This window comes from Centruroides vittatus, unplaced genomic scaffold (assembly GCF_030686945.1).
Source record: "Centruroides vittatus isolate TY-2023 unplaced genomic scaffold, ASM3068694v2 contig_1012, whole genome shotgun sequence".
In the NCBI taxonomy this organism is placed as follows: Eukaryota; Metazoa; Arthropoda; class Arachnida; order Scorpiones; family Buthidae; genus Centruroides; species Centruroides vittatus.
The window spans coordinates 621576-644862 of record NW_027120659.1 but is presented as its reverse complement, the minus strand read 5'-3'; the positions used below and the strand labels follow the sequence as shown (position 1 = coordinate 644862).

The 23287-nt window shown below is 27.6% G+C and overlaps 1 protein-coding gene across 7 annotated transcripts in view; it reads right to left on the bottom strand.

Moving 5' to 3' along the window:
- LOC136984698 (voltage-dependent calcium channel subunit alpha-2/delta-3-like) overlaps positions 1 to 23287 on the bottom strand; it is a 222505-nt gene that overhangs the window by 130902 nt on the left and 68316 nt on the right. The window lies entirely within an intron of this gene.

Sequence of the window (23287 nt, the reverse complement as noted above, 5' to 3'; positions counted from 1 at the left end):
AAATCTCAGACCTGAACTAAATACTTGAATCACCATCATAGATACCAAAGTGACAACAGATATATTATTTCAAGTTTGGCAGGAAACTCAATTTAAGTGAGATGTCTATCATATCACTAATGGTGCTCAAATCAAACCAAAATGACTGAAATAAAACTTGATGAGTTTTGCTATAAATTAACATATTAATTGATCAACTGATTCATACAGTTGATATCAACATATCAACTGTGAGTCTCCTGATTAAAATTCTGTATGCTTTCAAAGTTGTAAAGTCCTTTTTGAATCACTGTACATATTTCTTAAAATTATAACTATAATTAATGTAAACTGCATATTTAACAACAAGAAGAACAATTATATAATTATATTTGTACTTATTTTAGTTTTCTTTACTCTTTTTGCTAACAGGACCTTTCTAATTGTATCCATTATGTATTTGGGTATGTCACAATGACAGCAATTAAGTAATAAGGGACAAAACCTAACATATAGACCAGGTCAGACCCATCCACAAAGAATTCCTGAGATTTCTAACCTAGGCTTAAACCAAGTTCTCCAGAATGGCCAGCTGATGCTTTTACTGACTTGGCTGTCTAAAGACATCCTGTATTATTACATAAAATGCCTTTAATGTTATTGTCTTGTGGGATAAAAAGTAATCCATATAAAGAAAGAAAAGTATTTGATCTTTATCAGCTCTCTTTAGCACTAAATAGTACAATACAAATTATATGAAAAAATGACTTAAGATTAAGGTTGCCAGACATTCTTTATTTCAAAGGACAATCCTTTATTTTAGCTAAATTGACCTTGTCCTTTGTGTAATTTGTCCTTTACTTAGTAATGGCAAGGGGGGATTTATGCATGGATGTACACTTATCCATATATATCAATCCAACTGTGAAAAAGATATAAATTTATTTTAAATTCTAAACTAAACTTTGCAAATATTTATAGTCAATATAAAAACTATAATTTTAAATAAAAATTTAGAAAGTATAAACAAAGAAACTGGATGAATAAGTAAGTTTAATAAAATTAACATTTTCAACTGACTTTATAAGTAAAAATACCTTCAAACATAAAATACAATATATAAATATGAGTGATCAAATTTATATATTTTATTTTATGTTTGACAGTATTTGTACTTCAAATAACATTCACAGAAACCAAAATAAGCCTTTCATAATGGTTAAATATGTCAAGCAAGTTTCAGCCATACATAAGGAAATAGCCAGAGAAAAAACTGCAGAATAGTTTATAAAAGAAACTCCGATCTACTCTACTAAAGAATGCTAAAGATCCAAATGATCCTAAACACCTCTATTAACCAATACATCATCCATGTATTGGTTAATAGAGTTTGTCGCAAGTTGGAAGGAGCTTAGGAGCAACAGCATGTTCTTTGAACATACAATTAAAAGAACTTAAGAATCTATTAAAAATGGCCTTGCCACAGTGGCTTTAGTAGCATACAGCACCAACCATAAAGTGCAGGTCTATCTAGACAGAGCACATCTACTCCATCGTATCTGGGACAAAATCCAACTAAAACACCTGGAGATTATTGAAATTTATAAGGTTAGTAGAAATGTGTCAGCTATAAATTATATAGAAATGAACACAATTTCACAAGTGTGGAAATTTATTTTTGAAACAAAGTAATAAAAATTTTTTAATACACAAGTGATGATGCAACTGGAAACTTCCAATTGAACAATTATTCTTTTTAATCAAATTTATATATTCTATTTTATGTCTGATGGTATTTTTATTATAAATCTGATGATGGCCAATAGTCATTTGAAAACATTAGTTTTATTAAAGTGTTCTTTCCTCTTTTTTTTTGCTGGATTTTTGATATTGTGGTGATTTTACTTACAAAATATTAACTAAAAAATCATTTAAATTTACATTTTTGGTGTGAAGCAAGAGAAGTGAAAGTTGGAAAGTGGTAACATTAATCATTTTTAAGTATTCTTTAATCAAGTTGTGGAAATCTAGCAACCCTACACGAGATTGTCATCCAAAGTCAACATTGAATATAAAATCAAGGAGTTCAGGTACATTGATCGGACTGAAATTGAATAAATGAAACAGGAATTGGAATAGATTAAAAATAATTTCATTGGGAATAGACAAACAATGTATACTCTTTTTTGATTATTTCAATCTGTCACCATGCTTGAAAAATACAGAACAATAAATTAGTAATCTTGTTTAAATTTGAAAATTTCAAAATTGTGAAGCAGTTAATTTCCACAAAAAATGATATGAATGATTTGAAAGCTGATAAAAAAAAAAGAAAAGAAGAAATGGCAGATTCTTCCATACAGCTAAAAACCAAATAATTAAGACAAGGTCCATTTAAATAGATAATATAAAAATACTGGTATTCTTCAAAATATTGAAAAAAACTTTGTAAAAAGTCAAGCCATTCTGAACAAAAAATTTCAACATTTATATTAAAGTGTAAGGAATAAAGACATCACAGAATTTATTACAAACCAACCTATTCAAGTTAAATAAAAGTCATAAAATAAATTATCTTCCTATTTCACTTATATTTCCAAGCATGATCAATCAACCATAAGATTTAGTGATAATCTCCATTAATCCATTAAATTATTGTGTAAATTTTCAAGTTATTTGTTGGATGTTTACTCAGATCACTTCCATTGCAAATTTAAATTTTTTTTTTTTTTTAATATTCTCAAAAGACAAGCAATTGTCAACAAACCAATGGAATAAAAATAATATTTTTTTCTGGTAAGAAATTGAATTTTCAGTTAGAATCATTTTTAAATTCCATAGTCAACCACATAACTATAACCAAATCGTTATGTATTAAATTAGTTACTAGTCCTAATATCACCGATAGATAACACAGAAGATCATTTACCAACAATTCTTTTAATATTTTCAACTGTAATATTTGTCTTCTTAGTGCCCGCAAAACAAAAAGAATTAAAAATAAAAATAAAATATCCTTTCTATTTTTCTTTATAAACCACGAGAGTTCAGATTAAAGATTTTTCAATGAGAGATGATCAAGTTAATTAAACAATCAACCACAGCAAGTAGGATTAAAAACACCATAATGTCAATCATAGAAGGCATATAAATTATGACACAATTCCAATTGCTACAAATGAATGATATAAATGAAGAGAGATTACATATATTGTACACACAATTATTTACAACATATATAAAACATACATAGTCATAAACAGATAAAGAAGTTTCATTTACACACAACAAATTAAATTTTCTCAAATATTTAATAAGGAGAAAAACATATTTTAAATACGATCTTCGACAAATAAAATTAATTCCAGTTTCATCTTTATTGATACAATATACACATAATTGAACACTCTTCACTATACAAGCTAGAGATAATATTTATATTTTGAATTTAGAATGATTTTTTTCTAGAATTTCATATCATTACTACTATAAGTTATCATTAATCATATAATAAAGAATGGTATTTAAGATGGTATATTTACAAAAAAGAAACTTGAACTTGTAATTTTGTAATTTAAAAATAAAAGTATTACCATACTCAGTACAACTTCCTTTCAGAATCTGTTAAAAGTTTATAAATCCATAGATTTGAATAGCCCCACAAGCCTGACCTGCTTCTAACAGATTAAAAAAAATAGATCAATGGCGAGTCTTTTTGAGAATACAAGTACAAATCTACGGTATTCAGTCTTTAGAAATATTTCATAAAAATGGAAAGATATATTTCTAAAACTTTATTTCAATACTTACTTATAAGCAAAACTATATTTCTCTAAACATTTGTTTAAAATATGTAACCTATTATTGCTTGTGAAAAACTATTCTAAACTTTCAACATCTCTGCAGATAAATGACAATAAATATCTATAAATGAAATCGAAAAGATAATTCAGATTACCTGACTATATATTTGAAAACATAAATAAACTTTTAAAAAAGCAAAATATTGATATTTATATCAATATTAATAAAAATTTATGTAGTATATACTTTAAAAGATACTTCTAAAACTTAAAAGATAACTCATTAAAAAATTTGACTGCATATTTTTGTTGTTATTAATCATTCAAGAATATTTATTAAAATATGCATATTTTGTATCATTTAAATTTTTGGTATTCAAAAATATTCAAATATCTTCTTTCACATAATCAACATATTGCTTTTTATACTTTCATTTTGAAATAATTTAATTAATTTTTTAGATAATTTTAAAATATTTTATTTTTTAAATTCTTTTGTGAACAATAATATTTCTTTATTATACAAAATGTATAATAATGGTGATAATTTAATTATTTTACTAAAAACACAGATTTTCTTATTACAATGTTTTAATAATTAAGGTAATTATCATCATCATCAGATATAATAAAAATTTTTAGTATTTTTCATTTTCATATACACAAGAAATTTAAAAAAATAAATGAAGTTTGATTTTGTGCAAGACTATTTTTTATATTATTTTAGTATAAATGTTAGAAAATGGATTTTCCTTTCAGATATATCCAGCAAACCTTCCATGCAAACCTTTCAACTAGTATTTTTTATCTAAATATGCATGATTTGTATAAAATTATATATAATTTGAAAGAAATCAATAATTCAAATTATTGTATTAATGCTATATATCAATGTAAAAAAAAAAAAAACCTTTCTTACTTACAAATGTATTTAATTTATTTTACTTCACTGTATGAAATAACAACTAATTAAATTTCAGTAATTTAATTATTTAATTTTACACTGTGATCTTTGTCATTTTAGAATAAAATAGAAAATGATACAGATTAAGTTCTAATTTACATGCATCAAAATCAATTATCTACAATGTATATCATTGAAATTTACAATTTAAAATAAATGTAACTCCTTTATCATCACATTTATCTTCTAATCAATGAATATCTTTGAAATGTAATTTGTGCATTACATTAGAATAATTTAAACAGTAACAGGAAAGATCATTTTCTAAGGAACTGTTATTTTAGCACGTATATTAAATGCAATTTTAGTCAAATTTTCAAATAAAATAATGAAATATAAATACCAGTAATATAATTTCAGTGTTAAATTAGCAGAAACTGAAAAAATTAAGTTTTATTATGTATTATGTAAGAATATACAAAAATTTCTACAATATTACAAGTAATTAACAGATAAATTTTGTTCAAGCTTACTAATAATTATTGCTAGCCTATATTTTATGTAAACAAGATTTTGGATTTAAAACTATGTGTTTTTTCAAAATATTAAGTAATGTTTTAAATGACAGAAAACTTTATATTAATGAATAGTAATTATGATGTTTTTTAAGCTAAAAATATATTAACAGTTTAGAAATTGTAATTTAAAAATTTAAATAAAATTTAATCCTGTATAAATGTAAAAACTTTTGGAAGAAAATTAATATGATATAAACCTGAAAGTTTAACTACATTCTGAAACAGTATAAAAATATAATGGCATATATTATATAACAAATTATGTTTGATAAAGAAGCTTTTAAACTAATAATAAATTGTGTTTAATAAAGCATAATTTCAGTAACTTTGAGACACATCTCAGTACTTCCATATAATTTTTTTTCTAATTCTATTAAATGCAAAATATACACTTTTTAATTGTTTTTTCACTAACTTCCACAATATTTTCAACAGAGTTTTAAATCTGTGGAACTAGGAAGCCGTTTCATTCCATAAAGATTGTTATCATGAAGCCTTTTAAACAATAGCTATTCATGGATGCATTGTCGTATTGAAAAATATCATCATTTATACTTAACATGTCTATAATAGTATTAAGATATACTCCATGATATTTTTCTACACTCCAAACTTTGTCATGTTATTTAGAAAGCACAATTCACCTAACTTCTGTAAGGAAAAAGAAACCACACACCCCATAACTTTAAAAGAGAATTTTTCAGTAGGAATTTTTCAGTTTATAACAAATATAAAAATTCCTCCAGAATTTTCAATACAATCTTATCCTTTTCAAAATAATATTAAAAATGATAAAATACTTAAAGATAAATATTTCGACATTTTCGGTATTATTTTTTTGTTCAATAAATATTTCTACAGATTTCACTTTCTGGTTAATATTAGCACATTTCTTCCACATTTTTGATACTGTATTACTTTTAATTTACATCTAATAAATCTTATTAATAATTTGTGTTAAGTGTTTCTTAATAAATGACAGAAAAACAGAACTTTGGATGGAAATCTCTTATTTCTGCTTATAGCAAGAAAAGCTAACCATTGCTTATTAATCAAAATATGGAACAAACTTATAGTAATTGAAACAGGCTACATTCCAGCAATTTCTATCTTTATTGAATAATGAGAGGTGATTCTTCATATTAAGTATAAAAATAAATCTAAGATAATTATTGATTTATTGATGTATGTATCAATAAATAAAAACACTATAAATTAAGTGAATTAGTTTTTTTTAATGTTTTTAATATATTTAGATGTACTGTACAATATAATTAATTCCTAACTAAAAATCATGAAAAAGCAACAAATATATATGTATAAATTAGAGATAAACACTAAATCATATCAGTCTAATCTAAACAATAGATTCCAAGAATGGATTACAAATAGATGGTAAACTGATTTATATATATCAGTATAAACATATACATACAGAATATATAAAAACAAACATTGGAGATTGAATAATACTAAGAATTTATAAATATATCAAAAGTTTAATCTACTATTTTATTACTTATTTGCAAATATTTTAAAAGATAGAAGCAGTTTAGAATATGTATAGCAGAAAACCCCATCTCTTGAAGACCTACTAATGAGATATACAAGGAGGAGTTGATACGTATAAATTCTTTAACAAAGAGGTGTTTAGAGTTAGAAACAGGAGATAGCAATGCTAATAATTCTCAAATAGCCAATTAGCCATAACTTGCAGATTCTGTTATATCCATAATATAATTTCATTAACAATTCAGTTAACTAGATTGTTAGTGAGATTACATTATATATATATAATACTATACCATAGTATACATCTTATAGTTACAATCAAATATTATTATAATATATATGTAGAGTTAGAAACTTTTGTTTTGTTAATGATAAATAACAATTATGTTTCTAAATTAATTGTAATATTAATCTGTCTTGAAAAATATAAATTTAGAAAAATTCTCATTTTAATAACTATTACAGGTTCAAATCCAACTTTAGACTGTTGATTTTCTAGACTTATTTAAATATAATTTAAATATGTTATACTGTCTAATCATTTAAAGAAATCAACAGATTACAAATGTTTCAATATCAATTAGTTCTAATAATTAATTAATTAAATGACTAATAGCACAAATATAATTTGGAAAAATAATGTAATTTTTTTTTAAAGATATATTCATTATCAGGTTAAATACTGAATGCAAATGCAATTTAATACAAGTATTATCTTAGTATAAATAAGTAAATAATAGTGCTCTGAAATATCTAAATATATGTGTTTTTTTTTTTTTTTAGATTGAATTAGTTAGCCTAATAAATAGGGTTGTAATAAATTAAAAGGCTTAGGGCTGACAATTCAATCTAAATTAAAGTTGTGGGCTAGAAGCATTATTTATTATTATATATAAGTCTTTAATATTCTATGTATTGATCACATTATTTTCATGACCTTTCTTATGTGTCATTACTTTAATTAGCATTCATGTAACTTATTATCATTCCGTTTAAATATTTGTATCAGTTCATCCCAAACTTCTTTCTGTAAGACAGTATTACAAATATTGTGACAAGGAATGTTGAAAATCTTTTTTTTTTTTCTGGGAAAACCTTAAATGCAGAAAAGAGATACTGTAATTACTGATATTTTGAAGTTGACATTTCTCTAGTTAATAACTAATCTCTGCCATGTGCTCAATTCTGCCACATCATGAGATATCATTATGATTAAAAATTAATGTCACACATTTTATTTTTAATGAAGATTTCTAATTATCATTTAAAGCCAAATGTATCTGAGTGTCAAAAATATGTAAGAAACATTCTTCTAACAATTTTTTAATAAATATTTCATTCATATAAAATTTAATAAAATGAGATTTATGAAATTTTGTATCTAAATTGTAATATTAATCAAAATTTTTGCTTGAAATTTAAAAATTAAATTTTGATTAAACTGACAGCTAAATTAAATGATAAACTTAATAACTTTATTATATCTAATCACTAATTGTTATTAATATAATTTCATTATACAGTTTTAAAGAACAATAGAACAGTATGCTAAAGGGTAATGATATCACTAAATAAACTTTATCATCCAGTTTTGTATCTGACCATTATCATTTGTGTTCTGATACTCTTACTAATCAAAAAAACTTTTAAAATAATTAACTTGACTTACACAACAATTTCAGATAAACAATAAAACAATGAATATACAAATCCTAGAAACATTATGACATATTCAAATTTAGTCATTTTTAAATTTAGAATGAATTCTATATTAAGAATTTTTACCTATTCCAAAATGTTAAATGGACTGAAAGGAAACATTTCCTATTTCACTGGTATTTCAATCAGGCAAAATTTGTAAGAAAGTAAAAGATAAGATGCACAGCATCTTAATACATTGTCAAAGCATTGGGTTACATAACAATTCTTAAGTGTTTATCTTCCTTTCTATTGTGACCGTCGGTTATATTGTATATATATTTTATTGTATATAGTTGTAATCCTATCTTATTTTTGCAATTTCCTCCTTTTTCCTTTGTCTATTCTTTCTTAAACTTTCCATGACCGTTATTGCCGTAAGGCTGGATTAGCCGTTCTGAGAATCGGTAGGGACAATAGCCGGTGGTGTGGCCTGGGGAAAAAGTGGCTAAGAGAAGGGTCACTTTTTGACTAGATACGAAGAGAGATGGACGAAAAGAGCGAGGCTTGATCGTGATTTCCGAGAGAGGAAAGAAGTGCGATAGTCTAGTGAAGAACCGAAATATAGAGACCGGCATATTGGAGAACTCCAATAATTGAGAGAAGAAAGGATAGTGAAGAAAGCCACTATCGTTGAACCCAGGTTCTACACAAAGTACGTATCCGCCGAAAAAGAAAAAACCCCGGGTGAATCATCCCTTCATTTCTTCTACCTTTCCGCTATCCTATCTTTCTTATTTTTCCTTACTATTACGTTAGATTTAAGCTAGATTTAAGTTAGGTTAGTCACGCGTTTACGAGGGACTGTTTGTTACGCGCTTGAAAATTAACACACCTCAAATTGTAAATCAGTTGGGATTCCTTAACAACAAAAACCTTGTTTGTTCTAAGTGGAATAAAAGAACATTGTCTATTATTGTAGTCATTGCAGTGTCCTTTTCTGTACGTTTCATTCGCAGGCCGTACTGCCTCACTTTTATAGAACACCACACTATCCATCAGAAACAGTTCTTGAAACTATAGTATATGATGCATCCAAGCCATAAATGTAAAGAAGAGTTGAAATCATTTCTAGATCTCATATTTTATAGAAAAAAGTGACCTTAGCAAAACTGCTACATTAGCTTTCAGATAAGTCAGCATGGGAAAACAACTACAAATCCAGAAATATATTCTTAAAATTGTTGAAGTGCTCTTGATTTTGGATTCAGTATTCATGCATTATAATGCCAAGAGATTGTTTATATATTGATTTGTGATGCTTTTCTTTATGACAAAATATCATTTGCTTGCAAAAACTGGCATCCCCAATAACTTACAAATTCTGATATGTTAAGTCAAGAACAATTATTCTTAGACATAGGCTCTAGCAATTATAGATAATATGAAGAAGTTTCATGGTTTAATCTATAGTTATTCCACTGATATTTAAGTACTGTACATTCTAAGTTCATTTTAAGATTTGTGGATAGGTTGATCCGGTATGAAAGATCCTAAATTGTTATAATACAATTATTTAAATGCATATGATTATTGACTAACTTATAAATCAGTAAAATCATTACTGAATGCAGATATATTTACTGACAAAGTTATTAAATTGAACATAAAAGATATTATTTTTCTGAACATTGGAGATCTGCAAAATCTTAACTTATAATTTTAATTAAAGATAGTATTTTATTACAAATGTTCAGCTGGACATTGAAGGACAGACAACAAGAAAACAGTTTTTTGAATTTGATCCCTTTTCTCACAAGTAGTTTGAACTGTCCATACACAAGGATTGCTTATTTGAGAGAATAGAGCAGTTATTTTATTGTCATGTCAAAAAGTATTGCTAGAAACATTTCAAATAGTACATCATTTGGAAGAAAAATCCAGAAAATATTTTTGATGGTCAGAATTTGATACAGACATTGAATACTAGGTTAGAGTCAAAACTATCAAGTGGCTCAACACAATCTATCAATAGTTTGTATGTTACTCGAACATCAGCAGAAATTCCACAAATGCAGATGCACATTGACTTTACAGGTTATTTCAAAGTTCATATTTTTTTATAGTAGAGGATTCTTACTGTAAAAACAAAGATCAAATATAATCAATTACATTCAAATATAGTCATTATAACAACTGTCACAATGACTATGTTTCTCAATGATTATATGTCTCAATGATATCACACATGAAAATTGTGATACCTAATAATAGCACTACTTTAACATATGAAAATGTTTGATCTTTGCTGTCAAAAAATAGGGTCCATCATATTATCTTTTTCTTATATTATAAAATCACTTCTTGGCCATGCAAAACAGATAATTCAATTTACTAAAAAGACATTAAAGAAAATAGTATATGATGATAATTATTTGCATTTTTTACCCATCATTAAAAGTTGGGAAACAGAAATACTAATCAAAAGATCTATCACTGATGTTTAGGAAATTCTGCAAACTGAACCAACCTAGCTTTACAGTCAATAAAGGATTTAGAAATTTGAAATGATGATAAAAATAGATTACACAATAGTATATTAATGCCAGCTCTTGATAGTTTGATACAATATTTAATATAAAACAAGATTTGAAATTTAAAATTTAATTGGCAAATGTGAGATCCAAATACATATTTGTTTCTAATGTTTGGCTATACAGTTGTTAGGTAATAAATATTGAATTTAATGTTCTGTTGCATATACAGTATGTAGCATATAAAGTATATATTAACATCAAATTTCTGAATAATCAAGATTTTAGTAGATTTAAATTATAAATTTTGAAAAAATATTTAAGTTCATTTTGTAAATATAAAAATAAATATTAAAATATTGAACAGAATTTTACAAAAACAAGAGAAGTTATTGATAATGGTCTTAAGAAATAAATTTCTTAAAGATGATCATCAATAATGAATAATAACTTTCAAAAAAAACAGGACAAAGCTGGAAAGCTATTAATAACTATCAACTACAAGAATGCGATATTAATTCCAAAATGTGTAGAAAAATTTGAAACATAGCATAAAATAAAATAAACCCGATAAATGATGACGATTATTTGTTTTTATTTAATTTCTATAAATCCATAAAATAACATATTTATCCAAATATAAAGTTCACTTTTTTGCAAGTTTTCAAAGAACAAATTTGAGGTACATCTTATTTGCAAAAGTTTCTTTTGCATCCTTTTGGTGCAAAAACAACCTTATCAATACTATATATGAGGGCATAAAAGAACATTATACTAAACAACATCAACATTTTAACATAAACAAAATGTATTAAGTTTAACAGTTTAATTTTAAAACTAAAATTATTTAATTAAAAAAACATACTTATGTCTGTTTGCACATTGATCACAAGAAGACAGGTCATCGCTAGTCTGCTGTTTTGAAAGGAATTGTTTAGATAACATTTTAAAAAATCTGGAGAAATAGTGGTTATTCCCTTCTTTAATTGAAAAGATTACCAATTTAAGTTTTATGAAGGGCAACACAATGAATCATGAAAGACAACCTGAGAACCAGCGCCGTAACTAGCCTTTTATGCGCCCGGTGTGAGCATCTGTAACTATGCCCCAAAACTTGGTCCAGGTCATTTCTGCACCCCCGGGTCTACGCCCTGTGCCCGGGCACCGCCCTAGTTACAGCACTGCTGAGAACTGAGGAATAAACTTTTCCAAGTGTCTAAGGAGATGATATGATGCTAGCTTTAAGTTTGCAAGTTTTTATACATGCAGAAAAGCATGGAAATCATCCAGCTTCAAGAAAATATGAAAAATATAATGATAAAGTTTTCCTCGTTTTAGAAAAAGGATCAAAGTAGGGGTGAACCTTGTATTCAGGTATTTATGGTAAATTTATATAAAATTTTACAAATATATATATTTCTTAAAAATCAGAAAAAACACTTAAAATAAGATGCATGCATTTGTCAAATATAAAAAAATTTTACAACATATAAAAAATAATATTGGGTTGTTCAAAAAGTAATTTCATTTTTTTACCACCAGAAGATTAGTTGTATTTTTACCTGACAATTTCATTTTAAATCATATTGTCATTATATATTTTGACAGCTGACATTTCAAGGCTTATTTGAAAAAATTTTGTTTGATTCTTTGAAATTGTTTTTCTTTTGGTGTCCCATTAAATATGAAAAATCGAAAGCAGCATTTTCGGCATATTTTGCTTTTTTATTACCAAAAAAATAAGAATGCTGTTAAAGCAAAAAAAAAAATTGTGTGATATATGGAGATGATGTGTTGACAGGATGACAATGCTAAAACTGGTTTGCAAAATTTTGTTTTGGCAATTTTGATAGTGAAGATGCACCATGTTCTGAAAGGCCAGTTGAAGCTGATGAAGACAAAATAAAGGTATTGATTGAAGCAAACCACCAAATAAAAACATGAGAAATCACTGAGATAAATTTGTTGAATTCAACTGTTTATGATCATTTGAAATGATTTAGTTTTGTTTCAAAGCTAGATATATGGGTTCCACATGTTCTTAAAGAAAGAGATTTGTTCCATTGCATTGACATCTGTGATTTGCTTCTCAAACTCAAAGAAATAATCCATTTTTGAAGTAAATAATAACTGGCAATGAAAAATGAATTGTTCATAACAATGTCGAACGCAAGTGATCACAGAGTAGAAGCAATGAGCCAGCTCAAAGCACTTCGAAAGTTGATATTCATCAAAAAAAAGTGATGCTCTCTGGTGGGATTTAAAATAATGGCTTTTTCAAGTTTCTACCAGACAATTCTACAATTTATTCAGAAGTGTACTACCATCAACTGGACAAATTGAGTAAGACCATCAAACAGAAAAGGCCAGAACTGATCTACAGAAAAGGTGTAGTGTTTCATCATAATAATGCCAGACCTCACAAAAGTTTGGTAACTCATCAGAAGCTGTTAAGAGCTTAGATGGGATGTGCTACCACACCCACCATATTCGCCAAATCTGGCACCCTCAGATTATTACTTTTTCCGGTCTTTACAAAATTTTTTAACGGTAAAGCATTTAGCTTTACCGTTAAAAAATTCAAATGAAATTTTTGACATCCTTCAAATGTGGATGTCAAAAATCACTTCAATCAGTTTTTTGTAAGCAAAGATCAGAACTTTTATGAGCATGGAATCATGCTACTACCAGAAAGATGGCAAAAGATATTGGACCAAAATGGTCAATATGTAATTCAATAAAATATTTATATATTATAAGAAAATTGTTTTTTTCATGAAAAAAATGAAATTACTTCCTGAACAACCTGTATTTAATCAATAACTAATCAATATTTAACTAATATCTAGCTCAAATGAAATAGTTATTAGTAAAAATTAAATATCAGTTAGTGTATTAATAATTCCTTCAAATTTTATATGTCATAAATAAATTTGCTATTCTTTTACCAATATGTTAATGACAGTCATTGTTTCTTTGTTTTTTTCATGCTTTTAACCTTACTAGGATTTTAATTTTTTGAAACACTAACTGAAATATAACTGATAATTCTTCTAACTACTAGAATTTCAGTTTTGATTTGAATGTTTCAGTTAATTTATAAAAAAGTCAAAATAAATGGAAACTTGAATTAAAAGTCTATCAAAGTTTATAATCAAAATCTATTAAAATTTAAAAGCTTGACTATTGATTTATCGGCACATCACACCAGTACATTAAGACTATATGGCTAACTGCAATTAAAAGTTTAAAAGAATATGTAAAGAATAGTTTATAATCAAGTAACTACAGTGAAATGTATAAACTGGACTCATGCAGTACTGAATACTTTTTCCAGTTTGGCAGTTTTCCATTCTGAACAGGATTTTTTAACAAAAAAATTTTTCTGTTTAGGCAGGTTTCCATTTTATTAAGGTTCAGTTTTGGACAGGTTTTACTATACATACAATTATTTTATATATCTTGGCTAGGCAATGCACAGTATTTGGTTGGGCTCTGAAAGTTTTATAAAGTTCAAGAGCTTCTTTTTGGTAATGCACAATGACCTTGTCATATTTGACAACAATCTGTTTCTTTCACTAAGTATATAGAGTGGTTACTGCTATTCTGCAGTTCTATAGCCTGGGTACAATTCATGAAATGAGTTGTAGATCCAAAAGTATTTTGTACTTAATAATTTTCATAAAAATTCTCTAGGCCAAAAGTGAATATGAAACAGAAATAACTACAATAGTTAATATTTACAAACTACTGTAAATGTCACTTTGTCAATTATAAATAACAGTTAATCTTAATTTTTATAACTTTTTTTCCTTTTGTTATGATTTGATAAAACAATAAAATATAGATTAATTAATGAATAATTTTTATTTATTAAGGGTTTATCACACTACTCTTTAATCACACTTATACAATTTTAAATTTTATTTTCTTTTGGTTTATTATAAAAACAAATGCACAACTAAAAAAAAATCTTATTTTGCTAAAATGAATTTCAGGTTTTGGGTTAAATGCATAAATAATAGAGAGGTTGCAGCCGACATTTGCAATGCAAAAACGTGTACGTCGGATGTTTGACACAGCCTTCCAGTAAGCCTAGAAATTTGACAATGGCGTTTGGAACATCAGTGGAATCATGCTCGATGTTCCAAAACGTCGAGCATGATTCCACTGACTGCAGTGTCAAACTTATAGGCTTACAGGAAGGCAGCATCGAACGCCTGACATATACGTTTTTGAGTTGCAAACGTTGGCCGCAACCCGTCTAATGCCATAATAATTGATAAATATTTATTAATTTTATTGCATGCACATTCAAATCTTTTGTAACCCATCATTAAATTTTATCTAAAGATATAAATCACATAACAAGTATTTACAGTAACAATAATAAAAACTGACTTTACTGATTGATAGTGATGTATCCATAGTCATTAGTAACAGTCATTAGTTGAATAATGAATCAAGTACTTCACAAATTGATGTGGTTGCAGAAATTTGTAGTATTTTTTAATGCTTGTTCCAAATACAGGTATGACAAGCTTTTTCAAATTGCAATGAAAAACTATTTTCAATTTTATTGTAACTGTATTAGGGCCTACAATATTTGCAAAATTATACAGTCTAGAATTTACACCACTAAAATTTGGATCACATTGTAATATTAAATATAAGAAAAGTATTATTATAATTAATAATAAATCTATGGTAAAAGTATGAATGGCTTATTAAAACCTAAACAAGAACCATTAATTAGCCACTTATGTGGCAATAAGTAGAACAATATTCACAATAAGCAAAATCCTAATGTGTTTGAGTAAAATAAAATATTATTTCTAAATTTTCACCTATATTCAAAAGTAATTTTAAATAATATAAATACTAAATAATTTAAAAATGAATGATGAGATTCACTTATTCAACTTGCACAGTTATATACTGTATTATTCATATCTGTTAATAGAACTGTCATGTCTGGATAACTCTTATTAAATGATGTAACTTATACATTAGCTTATCTAATATTCTACTTTATATCTCATACAATTAAAACAGTTCTCCTAGCAAAAAAATGTCCAGTGCTAACTAGAAAAAACTTAATCAATCAAAGAAGACACAGTCTGTTCAAAAATATGGTGGATTCAAAAATATTTTTGAACAGACTATGTCTTCTTTGATTGATTAAGTAAAAATTGCCTAAGGACGAAAAATTCAACTAGAAAAAACTTATTAAAAATGCAAATTTTTATACATGATTCAAACTTATAAAATATTTGATCAGATTCAAATGAGTTTGATGACCAAATTAATAACATTTGATATTAACAGCATTAACTTATTAATAAAAAAATAATTTTTATTAAAAACAACAAACTACACCTTAATCCAGTAAAGAAGGAATTAATGTTTTCATCCAATAAATAACAACCTTCTTTTACGTTCCAGCAATATTCTATTTCGTAAAAAACGTTTTCAACTGCCTTCAGCAGCCATCTTCAGTTAACCAGTAGAACACCACGTGCATATTTTGGAATTCTATGTTCTTTTGTACTGGTTAACTGAAGATGGCTGCTGAAGGCAGTTGAAAACGTTTTTTACGAAATAGAATATTGCTGGAACGTAAAAGAAGGTTGTTATTTATTGGATAAATAATTCCAGTAAGCTTTGTTTATTTATTAATGTTTTCAACCTTTTCAAGGCCATCATCTGGTTCTAAAGATGGAACATAAATTCAAATAGGAAACAAAATTAAAATGTAATTAGATAGATATGTCATGACATTTCGCATGCACAGGCTTTAAAAAATAAGGTCCTCCATGCATGTGACAAAGGTGCCAAGTCTCTATGATTGACTGCAGTGCCTTTGAGTTGGGAGAAAACCTAATAATGTTTTTGAAAAAATTAAAGATGTTAGTTTGTCATTAAATTTTTGTTGTTTGCTGGATTAAGGTGAAGTTTGATGTTTTTAATATTAATTACAATAATTTTTATAACTGAATGATTTGTTAACAAACAAAAACAAATCCTAATATACTGTATTAACAACCTATATAAAACATATCTATTCAAAAAAACCATCAATTTCTAAATGATTAACTTTATACTGGAACTGTAGTATACTGAAAATAGTTTAAAAACTTTTTCTATTAATTTTAAAATGTTTAATTCAAAATTATCCATGAAAGACAGAAATCCTTGTTCAATTTATATGTAATACAATCACAAACTACAGATTTTAAGAGATTAATAGATTTACATATTAAGAGTAAGAGATTAACACAAATAATTACTCTATGACAAAATTTATCTTATAATAACAAAAAAAATTTCAATTTATTTTCAGTATTACAGAATTTTTCCCATAAACTGATATTGTATATTTATTTTTAAGTTTAATACTGTGCCCTTGGGTATATAAAATCATCAAGCAAATTAATCAAGTTTAATTTAACTACATTTTAACTTGTAAAACTCATTTCAAATCTGATATGATAAAATCAATGCCATTGGAATTTGCGTGCTTTGAAGCAATAATCTAATCTCAAAACAATCGAATGAATAAAATGCAGTAGCAAATTATTTTCAATTTATTATCTACATTGCATTGAAACATTTCGTACGAATTCCCCATAATCAAATGTATTCGATCAATATTGTGTCTATTATCGAGCAAATATAATGAAAGCATGCAAAAGAATCGTACTAAATAATAACGAAAAGTGGAAAGGAAATGATTCGAAATACTTCGAGCGTTATCGCTATTGATCGAATGTCAAACTTGGAATGAACCGACCGACAATTTTCCAATCGAGACAATAAAATTACTTAAATGTGGCAAGATCGATTTTTAATTCCCATATTAAACGCCTTTAAATGCTCTTTTTGTTTACAATAAATTCATAGATTACAAATACATAAAACCTTCGTTGGTTTGTACAATTTTTGCCAGAAATTTAGTACAAGTATTGCTGTAGTTCACACATTTAAAACATAAGTGCGGTAAAACCTGTTCAAAACGGAAAAATTTCTACTCAACGCAGCGATTTTCTGGCCTAAAAGAGAGGAAAAAAAAAAAAAAAACTGTTCAAAACAGAAACCGGCCAAACCGGAAAAATATTCGGTACAGTACAAGTCCGGCTTACACAAGTTTCACTGTAAACAGACAAATAATAATACTTCTCATCCAATATTCTCGAATAAACACTGAAAATTGATATAAATTTGCTGGAATTAAGACTGTTTTTATCGAAATCAACTTGAATTCGAGATTCCAACCTTCCAAATGCAGTTATCTCCAACACAATAAGAACAATTCGGTTAATGTTACCCTAGCTATACAAAATGGCGGCTCGTCTCTGATTCCGGCATACAGAAGCGAGGAAAGTGGAGATGCACGTTTTCTAAACCTAACCTATTCTAATAAATTATCATAATTATTAACTACTAAATTATTAGAATAGGTTAGGTTTAGAAAACGTGCATCCCCACTGTGTCCTCGCTTTTGTAGGCCGGAGTCAGAGACGAGCCGTCATTTTGTATACCTAGGGTAACATTAATTCTACATAAAAATTCAGTTTTATAGACGAAAAACCAGTCAAGATGGTTGTCTAGTTACCTGAAATCTCCACGGAAAATAGTAAATAATTTTTTTTTTTTTTTAACTTGTTAAATTTTCTTACATTAAATTAATTTTGACAGCTGTATTTATCACGCTGAGAGATTGATAAATCTCTCCTTATTACTACTGAAACTTACGCGAAATATAACACAGGTAACACTGAAGATCATCGTACTGTCTAATTTAGTAATCAAATTCTTGTTTTAACGGATTCAAGAATATGTTTAGTGTTACAGATAATCCAATATTTTAAGATGGGCAATTAGACTTGACCAAAATATATTTATTTAGCGATTGGTCACTTTGTCTTAAAACAATTACAGACGATGCTGTTCTTATTCTACGAGACGATTTCATTTTCTGCTTATTTTTCCGTATGTACTCCTAATACCACGTATATACTGTACTGTGGGGAAGTACTCGATCTTGAGAGTATTCCCCGTGCAGGAACAAAACAAAAAGAAACAGAAATAAATCATACATTCCATGACTCCAATGCAAGGAACTTAAGGTTTATTTTAGTCCTTCCAATCACTACTCTGTCCTTCCACTATAACAGACACGAAAACAAAGGAAACAACACACACAAAAAAAAACAATCTCGCGACTCTCTCGTCTACACGTCCTCCTTCCCTTTCTTTCTTCCGAAAAAGTCCCTCTTTTTCCCTTGAGCATGCGCGATCCACCTCCTTTCCTCCTTGATCCGGTTTTTTCGGTTGTCATCGAGAATGCATATCCGTTCTTTACCCTGTAGCCCACCCAAGGAATTGGTTACGCAATAGAACACGTGATCTTCAGACCACATACCTCTCCTTCTCCCATTAACTTTTACACTATGAGGACCCATCCCTCCTTTACTGCGTGAACCACCCAAGGGGCTGGTTACGAGCCGGTTAAGCAACAGAACACGTGGTCTTCAGACCACAGTACTGTATATATTCAAGATGGCCATACTTCTTCGCTGTATACATTCATAAATACAGTATCTTGTACAAAGAACATGTTTTGTATAGATGTAATATACCAGACACTAAAATCGTCATTTTCAGATCACATAACATCAACAATTAGACTGTGTCTCAATTTTAATAGCAGTCAAGGTGGCAGTCTACCGCTCTGGAGGACCCGGGATCGAATCCGGACGGGTCTAACAATCCCCAGGAATTTTTCGGAGGGTGGTCCGTCCGGATATGTCGGGCCCCGTACCTCAACACCCGGCAGCACTACGCGTGCTTAATTAAAAACTAAACAAAATTCAACTATTATAGTAGTAAGATATAATAATAAATGATTTTTAATTATCGTAATTGGGCTGCAATTTGAAAAAAATTGTAGACCTATAAATTCCCACAGTCGTCCGTCTGGTTGTCTATCTGTCCTTAATCTCGAGAACAGAGTTATATGGATGAAAGCCGAGACCGGATATGGAAAGATTAGGGGCAAGGGACCCCAATTAATTATATACGAACTTCTGGTTTGCACTGAAAGTCATGTTATTTCAATTCAAAAATTTTCCCTTGAATGGAGTTAGATAGATGACCAGCACGAATTTATTGCTAACGGAAAAGTATAATATACAGGGGCAAGATACTACCAATTTGGTTTATTTCAAATTAAATAATTATTAAAAATATTATTAAAAGTTGCAGCCCGACATTGTGACGGTGTCGAAATAAATAATCGCTCGTTTTATATTTACTTCACTTACAAACAAACTGATTCGTAAGTTATAGAAAAAACTTCATATATTTTTAGACTTTCAGAATTTATTACGTAAATATTGTTCTTCATTTCATACGTAGCGAATTGATTGAGCGCATACTAAACCTTTTTTGTGCATACAATAGTAAATCTGATAGAAGAACTGACAAAAGGAGAGTTAAATAATTACTAGGATTTGACCGTTAATACCTACACAAAGGTTATTTCTTCCGGAATAAATAACCGATACGATCCAATTTATTCAAAACACTTTGTTCCTTAGAAAATAATCTTAATGACGCTTCTAGTTTTGAGATTTGTAAGTTATATAATCACATGATAGACTACGATAAACTATATTATTTTCAATTCATTTACACATTTTAAATTTAAAAGTTCTTTCTGCCCTGCAGGCATTAAGAGGACCCTTTTTATGCCAATCGTAAGTTCGGCTAGGTTTTTAACGGCCATCCGATGTCTGTTCTTTTATAATAAGGGAGATAACAGAAAAGCCTTCCTTAAGAAAAACAAATCGAGATTTATAGAGTTTGCTACAAATGACCGGGAGGATATTTTACTTTTTATATAAAACTAAAGCTTCTATTTAGAAATTCATTTGATTTTTTAACTTGTATATATTTTCCAATATATATACATTGTCTTCGAAAGCAAAGTTTAATCGACCGCGCAATAAAGAATATTCTTACTACCGCGAGGAATCCAAATTCGAATCTGTTCCGGATTCTCGTGCTTTTTCGAGGTAATACATTAAAGATTTTCCTTTCTCATTCTTCAAAGTTAATATTTATTACTGACGAAACACGATCTTTAATTGACAAAATTGAAATGCTCGTTGCCACAGAATCTCTAGTTATTTAATCCTGTTGAAAAAGTTTAATCTATCCAAAAATAAAAACTCCGCTCGAATTTAATTTAAAATCTTTATCGAATCGTATTGATTCTTTAAACTAGTAATTTTTTCATACAGACCTACGGTACCCATCTTTGTCGTCATCGTTATATATTGTAACTCACTTATTCCTAAGTGAGTTACAATATATAACGATGACAACAAAAATGTATTAAATATAAAGTAATTTTACTAAATATCATTATTGTTTTCTGTTTTTCCTTTTCTACCTAGTGAGGAAGGACCTTTTTTTTATTCCCATCGTGGTTTCGATCAGATTTACAATGGGTGCGAGTGATGAGGAACGAGCCCGAAATATCCAAAGAAGACAACTCTCTGCGGTTTTCACCAGCCTGATTCGATTCCGAATCCCCCAGAGCGGAAGGCGGTTCCAATGCGGAAGTTGGTAATATTGTTTTTGATTATTACAACAAATAGAAATAAATTACAGTAAACTAATTATTAACAAATAGTAACAGATATCAGTATATACGAAATTCGTTTTCTATCAGTACAATTAGTAAAGAAACGTCTCAGCTATTTTGAATATAATTCAGAATAATCTAATATTATACCTAATAGAATAGACTATTATGTATTGAACAATGAAGAAATAAACAGATTAATTGTAATAAACAAATTATTACAATATAATAATAATAGTAATAATAATAAAATCAAAATTTACAGATATGCAGAATAAATAATATTTCATAAGATGTAAATTTCTTAGACTAATAAACAGAGATTAAGATGGCAGCTTTAATGAGGATTTCATTGCTGAATTAAAAAAAAATACAAAATAAATTATTTTAATTACTGAAATAATTGCAACTTAATATTAAACAATACATTTTCTTCGAAATTTACAATGTCAAACACAGGACTGGGGGACTAAAGTTATCTTTAACTCAATTAGACTTAAATATTGGAATGATACCAAATTTGAAATAAAAATATAAATCTCTTAAAAAGAATTCTGTGAGAATAAACTAAAATAAGATAAATAATGCATTAAATTAATTTTCCTTTTGAAAAACTAAATTAAATTTTTAAAATAAATTATGAATTCTGTTCAGCTTTCAATCTTTTCGACTTTTTATAGCAAATAATTTAGAAAAAATTATAATTTTGTCACCGTATTACATACATTAATCTACATATTAAGCTATTACAGGCTAATATATTCTAAAGCCGGTAGAAAAATAAACAAAAACATAAAATACATTTATTTATTTAATATTCTTAAATTAAAATATTAATTACTGTTTTTATTTTTTTCAATTCACTCTAACATTGATTATAATCAAACGAATTTTCTATCAAAAATGATTTTATTGATTGGATAAAATACCCTGTGGATTTAAATCCAACTGGGATTTGTTACAAGTTGCAGAGCATTAGATCGAAAAATAAAAAAACGAAAAAAAAAGAGATCTATATCTAGAATTATCGAAGAATTTTGAGACGATTTGTACCTTCGACGACTAGACTCAGCTTTATCCCTTTAGATTTCGAGTTTGATATCTTCTCCTGTTATTGAATTAATCTACAGAAGCAACAATTCCAATTTATAAGCCAATGCTGTTGTTTCTAATCCTGTAACCACTTTAATAAACCCTAAACATTACTGCATGGTAGCGATAACAAATAAATAATCCTACTAACAATTATAAATCTAATTGTTTTAATTTGTTTTCTTTCTTAATTTATGGCATTTAATTAAAAAATAATAATTAAATTCCTATACGTAATTTTATAGGATAGAAACTTTTATAACCATTTATTTGAAATAATAAAAATCTATAATCACCACCCGATCCCCATTATGGGCCTGGCCGTACCCGTAATGGGTTTGCTAAAAGAGACCCTCTTAGTGCCCACAGGGAGGAGAGAGTTTGAAAAAAAAAAAAAATACTATGAGGCGTATGTAAATTCAATAAAACATTAAATATATAGGCCTATATAATTTATTTTAAAATAAAAAAATACAGGAAAATTATTGGGTCTGTCAAGATTTAACTTAAGGATTTTGGTTAATTTTACCCTTGGTGCCAAGATGGCGGCTCGTCTCTGAATCCAGCAAGGAAACAGTGGGACGCACGTTCTG